The sequence below is a fragment of the Narcine bancroftii genome, chromosome 13 (assembly GCF_036971445.1).
Source record: "Narcine bancroftii isolate sNarBan1 chromosome 13, sNarBan1.hap1, whole genome shotgun sequence".
NCBI classification, from domain to species: domain Eukaryota; kingdom Metazoa; phylum Chordata; class Chondrichthyes; order Torpediniformes; family Narcinidae; genus Narcine; species Narcine bancroftii.
Window position 1 is genome coordinate 44,572,376 of NC_091481.1, and position 12,052 is coordinate 44,584,427.

At 43.2% G+C, this 12,052-nt stretch overlaps 1 protein-coding gene across 4 annotated transcripts in view; it reads left to right on the top strand.

Annotated features, from left to right (window-relative positions):
* The window catches only part of cdk17 (cyclin dependent kinase 17), a 211,236-nt gene that overhangs the window by 47,601 nt on the left and 151,583 nt on the right, over window positions 1–12,052 (top strand). The window lies entirely within an intron of this gene.

Consider the following 12,052-nt stretch of genomic DNA (forward strand, 5'->3'; position numbering starts at 1 on the left):
AAATGTTTCTGCATCTATTTTAAATTGACACCCTTTTATCCTGAAGTTGTCTCTTGTCCTACATGAGAAACATCCTTGCCGCATCTACCCTGTTCAGGCCTTTCAGCATTCAAAATGCCACAATGAGACCCCCTCCCCTCATCCTTCTGTACTCCAACAAGTATAGTCCAAGAGCGGACAAAACATTCCTCATATTGTAGCCCTTTCATTCCTGATATCATTCTAGTAAATCTTCTCTGAACCCTCTCCAACACCAGCATGTCTCATTATTAGATCCCTGGTCTTGTATGTTATTCCTCTAAAAATGAATGCCAACATTGCATTCACCTTCTTCACCACCGACTCAAACTGGAGGTTAACCCTTAGAATATCCTGCATAGGGACTCCCAAGTCCCTTTGCACCTTCAAATTTTGAATTTTCTCCAATCTAAGTAACTGTCTGTTTATTTCTTCTACAAAGTGTATAACTGTACACTTTCATCTTTTCCCATTCTTTCAATGCATCCAAGGCTCCATCTGCTATCATTTTGGTATCATCTCCAAATTTAGCTACAAAGCCACCTATTCCATCATCCAAATAATTTGTATACAATGTAAAAAAAAGCATCCCCAACACTGACCTCAGCAGAACACCACTAGAAACGGGAAACCAACTAGAATAAGATCTCTTTTTCCTGCCGATCAGCCTGTAATTTCATGGGCTCACATCTTGTTTAGCAGCCTCATGTGTGGCACTTTGTTGAAGGCCTTTTGAAAGTCCAAATACACAACATCCATTGCATCTCTCCTGTCTATTCTACCTGTGATCCCTTTTCTTTCTTTTCTGCTGCCTTGCGCTCTTCTTAAACAGCAGAGTGACATTCGCAATCCACCAGACTACCGGAACCATGCCACAGTCCATTGATTCCTGGAAGATCATTACCAATGCCTCCACCATCTCTACAGTGACCTCTTTCAAAATCTCCAGTCCAGGAGATTTATCAACTCTTAAACCATTTAACTAACCAAGTACCATCTTTTCTCATGATCTTAACCACACTCACTTTTCTTTCTGGAGACCCATGAGAGTATGCTACTAATGTCTTCCACAGTGAAGATTAATCCAAAATATTCATTCAGTTCCTCTGGAAACTCCTTGACTCCCATTCTCCAGCATCGTTTTCCATTGGTCCCATGTCTACTTTTGTCACTTTTACTCTTTATATATAGGAAATAAATTTTCCTATTATTTGCTAGCCTCCTTTCATAATTCTCCTTTTCCTTCCTAATTAACTTCTGTAAGTTTTTAAAAGCTTCCCAGTCTTCCCACTTTTTTTGCTTCCTTGTCTACTCTCCATTGTTTTTACTTTGGTTTTAACTTCCCTCATCAGCCTTTATTGTCTCATTTTTCCATTCACAAATTTCTTTCTTCATTTCTCGCAGTAACTCCAACCATTGCTGACCTGCTGATTCATCTTTACTGTGCTTTTCCATTTGACTCTGGCCAGTTCCTCTCATATGCGACTCACTTCCTTTACTCCACTGAAATACCGACACATCGGACTTTAGCTTCTCCTTTTCAAATTTCCAAGTGAACGCAGTCATATTGCTAACACTGCCTCCGAATGGCTCTCTAATGATCTCTGGTTCATTACACAGTGCCCAATCCAGAACAGCCGATCCCCTGCTGGGCTCATCCACAAGCTGCTTCAAAAAGTCATCAAGTAGGCATTCCACAAACTCCCCCTCTTGAAATCCTGTACTGACCTGGGTGTCCCAATCTACTTTCATCCCTAATGAAAATCCCTTATGATTATTGTAACATTGTGATTCTGGCATGCCTTTTCATTTCCAATTGAACTTTGTAGTCCACATTCCAGCTGCCGTTTGGAGGCCTATTTCTTAATTGCCATTAGGGTCCTTTTACTTTATCCTTCCTTAACTCAACCCACAAGGACTCTTCCTACTCTATGTCCCTTCTTTCCAATGATTTAATATTGTTGCTTGCCAGCAATATACTGGGTATCTTTGGACCTTCAGCTCCCAAAGACATCTATCCTTTAGCCATGGCTCGGTAATGGCCACAACATCATACCCTCCAACCTGTAGCTATACAGCATGATCATCTACCTTGTTTCTAATGCTGCATGCATTTAAGTATAATATCTTCAGGCCAGTTTTTGAATGCACTGCATCTCTGTTGTCCCTGCGGCTACAATTTTGTTCATCACCTGCCTATCATCCTTGCTGCATGCTATCTTTGATTTACTGGTGTTTCCCCCTTCATCAGCCCAAACCACTCTGGTTCCCATCCCCTTGCCAAATTTGGTTAAATGCTCCCTAACCACTATATTAAACAAGCCCACCAGAGTATTGGTCGCCATTAGGTTCAAATGTAACCCATCCTTTTTGTATATGTCATACCGTCCCCAAAAGAGATCCCAATGATACAAGAACCTGAAGCAATACCCCCTGCATCAGTTTCTCAGCCATGCATTTATCTGCCAGATCTCCCTCTTCTTGCCCTCATTAGCACATAGCACAGGCCCGGAGGTCCTGATTTTCAGCTTCCTTCCTAATTCCCTATATTCTCTCTTCAGGACCTCCTAATTTATCTTTCCTATGTCATTGGTACTAACATGTACCAAGACTTATGGCTGTTCACTCTCTCCCCTCAGAATATTCTGGACCCAACTTGAGACATCCTATACTCTGGCACCAGGGAGGCAACACACAGTCTGAGTCTCTTTATCTGGCTTACAGAATCTCTTGTCTGTTCTCCTCACTATAGAATCTTCTATCACTATTGCATGCTTCTTCACCTCTTCGCTACAGAGGTGCAGAGACCTGATCACTATGGTTGGCCTCTGTCAGGTCATCCTCCCCAATGCTATCCAGAATTATAAATCGGTTGCTGAAGGGGATGGCCATAAAGTTGCTCTCTATAAACTCCCTTTAGTTCTTGTCCATCATTTGTTCACTCTCCCTAATGATCTGTATGTCATCAAGCTGCAGCTCCATAACATGGTCTCTTAGGAGCTGCACCTTGGTGAGCCTGGCACAGATGTGGGCATCTTTTACTTTATTTACGTAATATCCATGCAATCTTATGTGCATTTCATACCATATGCTTATAAACCTGTAATATGGCATTTTATAAAAGGCTTTTTAGATGTTTACGTATATAACCAACTGCTTTACCCTCACCAATTTTTTAACTATTAACGCTTTACTGAGATTAAACTGACTGGCCTGTTGTTGCTGGGTTTATTTTTGCTTTCTTTTTGCAGAGAAGGTTTATATAGTTGTCACAGCGTTGTGGGCTGAAAGTCCCATAATGTGCTGTATTATTTATGTTCTAACAAGAAAATAATAGAATATTGGAAGATTTCCATCCACAAATATCCTAGCACTATTTATGAGTTTGCAGGTGTTAGAGGACCATCCTCAACCGATGGTCAGAACACTTCCAATCTCTCTTCAGTGCCAACCGCTCAGTCCAAGATTCCGCCCTGCTCCAGCTCCCTCAACAGCCCCTAAGGCTAGAGCTGGATGAGGTCCTCACCCTGGATGAGACATATAAGGCAATCGAACAACTGAAAAGTGGCAAAGCAGCAGGTATGGATGGAATCCCCCCAGAGGTCTGGAAGGCTGGCAGCAAAACTCTGCATGCCAAACTGCATGAGTTTTTCAAGCTTTGTTGGGACCAAGGAAAACTGCCTCAGGACCTTCGTGATGCCACCATCATCACCCTGTACAAAAACAAAGGCGAGAAATCAGACTGCTCAAACTACAGGGGAATCACACTGCTCTCCATTGCAGGCAAAATCTTCGCTAGGATTCTACTAAATAGAATAATACCTAGTGTCGCCGAGAATATTCTCCCAGAATCACAGTGCGGCTTTCGCGCAAACAGAGGAACTACTGACATGGTCTTTGCCCTCAGACAGCTCCAAGAAAAGTGCAGAGAACAAAACAAAGGACTCTACATCACCTTTGTTGACCTCACCAAAGCCTTCGACACCGTGAGCAGGAAAGGGCTTTGGCAAATACTAGAGCGCATCGGATGTCCCCCAAAGTTCCTCAACATGATTATCCAACTGCACGAAAACCAACAAGGTCGGGTCAGATACAGCAATGAGCTCTCTGAACCCTTCTCCATTAACAATGGCGTGAAGCAAGGCTGTGTTCTCGCACCAACCCTCTTTTCAATCTTCTTCAGCATGATGCTGAACCAAGCCATGAAAGACCCCAACAATGAAGACGCTGTTTACATCCGGTACCGCACGGATGGCAGTCTCTTCAATCTGAGGCGCCTGCAAGCTCACACCAAGACACAAGAGAAACTTGTCCGTGAACTACTCTTTGCAGACGATGCCGCTTTAGTTGCCCATTCAGAGCCAGCTCTTCAGCGCTTGACGTTCTGCTTTGCGGAAACTGCCAAAATGTTTGGCCTGGAAGTCAGCCTGAAGAAAACTGAGGTCCTCCATCAGCCAGCTCCCCACCATGACTACCAGCCCCCCCACATCTCCATCGGGCACACAAAACTCAAAACGGTCAACCAGTTTACCTATCTCAGCTGCACCATTTCATCAGATGCAAGGATCGACAATGAGATAGACAACAGACTCGCCAAGGCAAATAGCGCCTTTGGAAGACTACACAAAAGAGTCTAGAAAAACAACCAACTGAAAAACCTCACAAAGATAAGCGTATACAGAGCCGTTGTCATACCCACACTCCTGTTCGGCTCCGAATCATGGGTCCTCTACCGGCATCACCTACGGCTCCTAGAACGCTTCCACCAGCGTTGTCTCCGCTCCATCCTCAACATCCATTGGAGCGCTTTCATCCCTAACGTCGAAGTACTCGAGATGGCAGAGGTCGACAGCATCGAGTCCACGCTGCTGAAGATCCAGCTGCGCTGGGTGTGTCACGTCTCCAGAATGGAGGACCATCGCCTTCCCAAGATCGTGTTATATGGCGAGCTCTCCACTGGCCACCGTGACAGAGGTGCACCAAAGAAGAGGTACAAGGACTGCCTAAAGAAATCTCTTGGTGCCTGCCACATTGACCACCGCCAGTGGGCTGATATCGCTTCAAACCGTGCATCTTGGCGCCTCACAGTTTGGCGGGCAGCAACCTCCTTTGAAGAAGACCGCAGAGCCCACCTCACTGACAAAAGGCAAAGGAGGAAAAACCCAACACCCAACCCCAACCAACCAATTTTCCCCTGCAGCCGCTTCAACCGTGTCTGCCTGTCCCGCATCGGACTTGTCAGCCACAAACGAGCCTGCAGCTGATGTGGACTTTTACCCCCTCCATAAATCTTCGTCCGCAAAGCCAAGCCAAAGAAAGAGAGGCTGGATAACAAACCATGAGGAGATAGTACAAATACAAGATAGACACTGTGGTGTCAGGACAATGAGCACACCCTCAAATGTCAGCAAAGTGAATGAGTTGGACATTGACATCAAGAAGCAAGATGGTGGGGGCTCGTGTCTGTACCAGTGGTACTGAGGTGGAGATAGTGGAGACCTTCAAATTCCTAGGAATGAATAACACCAACAATCTGTCCTGGTCCAACATCATTAATGCCACAGTCTCTTCCCAGCTTTTACAGGTCAACCGTGGAAAGTATTCTGCTTGGATGCATCAAAATGTGGTACATGAACTGTTCTGTCCCAAAGTGCAAGAAATCACAGAGAGCTTTTGAACACAGTCCAGGCCATCATACAGACCAATCTCCCCTCCTTCGACTCATCTATAACTCTTGCTGCCTTTGGAAAGCTCCAATTATCCAATTCATCTCACCTCATTCATATTCATATCCTATTCTTCCCCTCCCTTCCACAATCAGAAAATACTTGAACTTAAAAACCTGAATCTCCAGATTCAAGTACAGATCCTTTCCTGTTGTTATCAAACTCTTTGATCTATGCTCAGAAGAGGAATATGCCCCTGCACTGTCCAGGAAATACTATTGTTACTAGGCCATTTCATACTTGCAAGTGGCCCCAGGAATTAACAGCCAATGGGCCCTTAAAGTGTCTAATGTGAAAGGAAAATAGTCTCAACATTGGCGTCAGATGATGCCGGGGATTGATGGCCTTGACCCCCTAGTACAATCCTTGGCGTTTGCAGATGCCAGCATTGCAATCAGGCAAGTGTAGAGTGGGCAATTGCATTGTCGGATTGAAATGACCCAAGTTTTTGCGTGAAGGAAGAAAAGAATAAAATGAAGGTATAAACTTTGCCATGGGAAAGTCACAGCAGGAGAGAGAGGAAATAAATAACAATAGCAAATAATTTTTAAACAGCATGGGAAAGTTGGGAGCGCTATAGCACACAATTTATAAAGACCATGGGAAAAAAAGCAATGGAGGACGTGACTTCCCAGAATGCTGTGCAGCAGAGATACCTCTTCGTGAGTGCTCCGTCCATGCAGTCATGCATACAACCCTTCCTCTGCCGCACAGCATTCTGGGAGGACAGGTCTACCATCACTTTTTCCCCCACAGTATTTTTCAGTTGTACATGATAGTGCTGCCAACTTTCCCGCGATGTTTAAAAAAATTGTTCACGATTGCTGTTTATTGCTAGCACTTTTCCATGGTTCCTTATAAAGGTTTATGAGTCGGCACAACAGCAACAGGGCTGAAGGGCTCATACTGAGCTGTACATAAAGGTTAATTATGTTATAATTAGGCATGATTAATTTTGTTCAAACATAAGATCATAAATACATTGATCAAGATTTAGAGCAAGTCCACCATCGCTCAATGAGCCATGACATCACCAGTAGAAGATAGAACAGTCCTAAACCCAGGGATGGCTCCTTGCAAGTATGAACACATGCAATGTCCCAGTTAGTAGGGGTCAAGTGTGAAAAGCCAAATCCCCTTTCCTATCCCAGGACAATGAACAGCTGATTTAGTGTGACACAATTGTGAAAGGGGCTACTGTTAACAGTTACTGATTTATTGTTGGACCCACTTGTGGAATTAAGTGGAGAGCACACAAAACAAAGTCTTTCGCTGTATTTTAGTACGTTACAACAAGCAATTCAAGTTCCATACTTTCCTCAAAATCTTTGGATGCATCATATCTGGTGTCAGTAAATTACATACAATTAGTTCAGCCAGATTTTCTCAAACCTTATTAATTTGTAATCTATCCAGTATGTCAACCTCCTCAAACACTATTTGGAAGCATCTTCTTTATTGGTGAAAGTGGTTTGAAACTACCCTTAGTGTCTCTGTGTAAGTTCTCATTTTATGGCCCTCTTGTGCATTGTTTTTCCACTGTGTATGCCCATTGAATGCTTTGGTATTGCCATTTATGAAGGCAGATAATTTTCCTTATTCATTCTCTTTGCAACTTATTTAATCTTAACTTGTAACGGCACTGATTTACCACATATTACAAACAAATAAAGAATGCACTCACTGTTTGTTTCAATTCACACACTTTTATTATTCCCTGGACACAACTTCCCAAACACCACCCAGCTAAACTCCTCTGACTTTCTAATTGGCTCACCACCACATGGTGATCCTGACACTCTCGCTCTCCTCCTCCCGCATCTGAGATTCATCACCCTTATAGTGATGTGTGGCTGCCACCGCTCCCAATGAAGATAAGTTCGCGACCGCGACACCCCCAGCCTCCAAGCCATGCAAGGAGATGACTGATTGGAACTGTCCCACTACGTAACGGTCTGGAGGGCTGACAGTTTGGCCCAACCTCGTACAATCGTGCAAGTCAGGTGATGCACGGTCCAACTGGCAAGGGTGCAATTGGTCCTCTGACTCAGGTTCTGATGCAGAACATGGACTCTTGACATACACCGGCTTCAACCTGTCGGTGGAAACCATGTCAGCTTTTCCATTCCTGTCGATCACAAAAGTCTTGGAGGTGTCGTATGACTTGAAAAGAACCATCATAAATGGGCTGAAGTGGTTTGGGAATAGCATCATGCCAGAGGAACACATGAGCACAGTGTTGTGTATCATTCAGCTCATACACTGTAGGTGAGGCCTGCTGCATAAGAGTAGTTTGGAGACAGTTAACATAACTAGCCAGATCATAGAGCACTGTGCTTGGACTCAGATTCACAAACTCATCTGGCAAGGTTAATGTAGTGCCATGTACCAGCTCTGCTGCTGAACATCCAAAATCTGCCTCTACAGGAGTAAGCAATCCAAGGAGAAACATGGGCAAATATTTGCTCCACATAGATCCATCACCACCTGCTGTTAATGCTGCCTTCTATTGTCGATGGAAAAGCTTAACAAGACCACTTGCAGATTGCAAGTCATAGAGCGAATACGGGTAGTGCCTAGATCTGTGAGAGCTCGGAACAACGTCAACTAGAACCGAGACCTTCTATCTGTTCTAATTGTGACTGAACACTGTAAGATGGAATCTAATGGTCCACAAAAGCCCTAGTAATTGTCTCCACAAAGATGTCAGTGATAGGATTGAGCAGATATACTGAGCAGATAAGTATATCCCAAGATGGCAGAAGTGGGCATAACAAGTCTAAATGCATGTGCTGGAAACCGGAATCCAGAACAAAATCCCCCAGCTTGGATTTAATGAGTCTGGAGACTTTAGAATGTTGATACGGTAAGCAGGTGCTTGCCCATAATCCAAATCCCATTTAACACGAGTCCAGCTAAAATGTTCTGTAACTAGAGTTTGATTGATGCTCATCTACCAGGATGCGCTAGATTATGAAGAGACTCAAAAACCTTCTGCCTCATAACTGCTGACACAAATGGCCTTGTCCTTCCTGTGGAAAAATCACAGACTAACTTATCACCTGATCCATCCAGGGTCACATCTTGAAGATGGAAACCAGAGTTGATCCAGCGATACTGGATGAGATCGGGATCGGTGTGCCTGGACAGGGTGTCAACCACGGCATTTGCTTTTGGATGTGCCATATGTCCGATGAAAATTGTAGGAAGAAATCCAGTTGTCAAATCTCTCTGTGCAAATAGAGGCATGTGCTTGTACTTGGAATATGTGTAAAAGTCTGGTGGTCCTATAAATGGTGAAAAGACGAATTCCAATTAAAAGAGGAAATGTTTCACTGTGTGATAGATGGCCAAGAGTTCTCAACCAAACATACTGTACTTTGCCTGAGCCGGTGACAACTTGGCTGAAAATAAATGCCAGAGGTTCCAATTGTCCACGGACTCGTTCTAACTCTACTCTCACAGCACTGACATATGCATCTGTGGTAAGAGAGACCAAGGCATTAACCTTTTCATGTACAAGCATTGTCATATTTGCAAGTGCGGTCTTCACATCATTGAATGCGCATATAGCATCATCTCCAAAAGTTTATGGGATTTTGGACCAGATTTATCAGATACTTTTAGTCATTCAGTAAGGGGTAATAGAGACGCTGTAGCATTTGGAAGGAATCAGTCATAAAATTTCATCATGCCTCAAAAATGTCGCAACTGGCCAAATGTGACGGTTGTTGGAAACTCTCGAATCTCTCGCACTTTTGATTCATCTGGAAAAATACCATGTTGTGTAATTCTATGTCCCAAAAATAGATCAGCAGCACCAAAAACGTATTTACTGGGATTGATCACAATGCCAAACTCATCAAGTTTTTGAAAAAATGAGATAAGGTGGCATTTGGGCTCCTCTACATCCAGACTTGCGATCAGAATATTGTTGATGTAAACAAACACAAGATCGAGACCAGCAAGTACATGATCCATAAACCGCTGGAATTCTGTAGACCGAATGGCATTCACAGAAACTCAGAAAGTGGTAATCACTGCCATCTTCGCGACAACTGAAATCTGATTATAAGCACGTACTAGATCTGTTTTTGCATTTTTTTAATATTGTGTATGCCCATTGAATGCTTTGGTATTGCCATTTATTCATTCTTTGCAACTTATTTAATTTTAACTTTCCATTCAATTATTTTGTATTCAGCCTGGTTCTCACCAATATTGATGTATCATATACAGCCTGTTTTTGCTTTTTATTCTTTTAGATCACTAACCCCACCCATTGAGTTCTGTAATTTTTTGTTCTTTTGCAATTGTACTGAATGGTCTCCTTGGAGGTAGATAATTGCTCTGTTATAGTTGTGTGTGATTACATTTGGTCATAATTTACCTGAGCCTGAGGGATTTGAAACCTATTTAAATTGGCCTTGATCCAATTAATTCTTTTGACTTTGAATAGCTCCTTGTGTCTATTCATTCTACATCTTCAGTGTCTTAAAGCACGGAAATGGGCTCATAGGCCGTGTCCATGCCGAGCAATGTGCTCTCCTGCTGTCGCCCACTTGCCCACATTACATCCATACCCCTCCAATCTCCTCCCATCCATGTAGTTATCCAAGTGTTTCTTAAAGAAGCTGCCTCTGACACTTGTCTGACATCTGTTTCATATTCCTACCACCCACTCAGTGAAAAACTGCTCCTTCATGTTCATTGTGAATCACACTCCCTCACCTTATAGTTATGCCTTCTCATCTAACTCAACTGTCCGACTTAGTTAATTTTTCTACTCTAGGAAATAGACTGTCACTATTCGTGATCACTGTCTCCTAATACTTTCCCACCAAAACTTAATCTGTCTTTCTCTCCAGTGGCAGATCTGACCTTGCTCCTGAGACCCAAAATATGTTACATATTATGCTGGGCATATTTTAGAAAATCTTCCCAATCTCTGTGGCTTTACCGTAATGTAAACTAGGACAATAAATACTATAATAATCAAGTTCCCCTCATAATTGTATTCTCAGTAATTTTCCTGCATAAACTGTATGCCCAGAATCAGAATTTATTTTCATGAACAAGTTATGAAATTTGTTGTTTTGTAGCAGCATCACAATGCAAACATTCATGTACAGTAAACCGTCTTACAACAATAAATAAAAATAGTGCATGAAAAGTCAAAAGTAAGGCAGTGTCTTTGGTTCACTGATCATTCAGAAATCTGATAGCAGCAGAAAAGAAGCTGTCCTTCTGCTGTTGAGTGCTTGTCTTTTAGGCTCCTGTATCTTTTTCCCTATGGTAGCTGAGTGAAGAGGGCATGGCCTTGGGGGGGAGGGGGGGGGGGCGGGTGGTCCTTGAGAATAGAGGCTGCTTTTTTAAGACTCTGCCTCTTTTAGGTGTCCTCGATGGAGTGGAGTCTAGTGCCCATGACATCGCAGAATAAGTTAACAACCTTCTGGAGTTTTTTCATGTGTTGAGAACTTGGCATCTTCATACCTGTCATTGATGCAACCAGCCAAGATGCTCTCCATGGTACATCTGTAGACGTTTTCGAGTGTCTTCGGTGACATACCGCATCTCCTAAAATACCTCACAAAGTATATCCACCGACAAGCCTTCTTCACGATTGCATCGATGTGGAGTCTCCGGGACAGATCCTCAAAGATGTTGACACCAAGAAATTTGTTGACCCTCTCCACTACTGAGTCGTCGAAGAGGACTGAATCGTGTTCTCCTGACTTCCTCCTGATGTCCATAATCCTTGGTTTTGCTTACGTCGAGTGCAAGGTTCTTGGCATGACACCACTCAACAAGCTGATCTATCTCCCTCCTGTACGCTTCGTCATTGCCATTTGTGATTATCCCGACAACCGTAGTATCATTGGCAAATTTGTAAATAGTATTAGAATTGTGCCTGGCCAGATAGTCATGGGTGTATAGTGAGTAGAGCAGGGGGCTAAACACACATCCTTGAGGTGTGCCTGTATTGATAAGGAGGAGATGTTTTTACCAATTCGTACTGACTGTGTGTTCTGATGAGGAAGTCAAAGTTCCAGTTGCAGAGGGGGATGCAGAGGCCCAGGGTTGGAGCTTCTTGACCAGCATTGAGGGAATAATGGTGTTGGAGGCTAAGCTGTAGTCTATGAAGAGCAGCCGTATGGATGAGTTTCTATTTTCAAAGTGATCCTGAGATGCTCTGTATTTCTCATCTCAATAATGCAAAAGTGCACCCAGTGGTGTAATGTTCCTTCTACTCTTTCTTGATTCTTACCAGATCTGTCTTAATGACACCTCTGCAACATCCTGTGTTT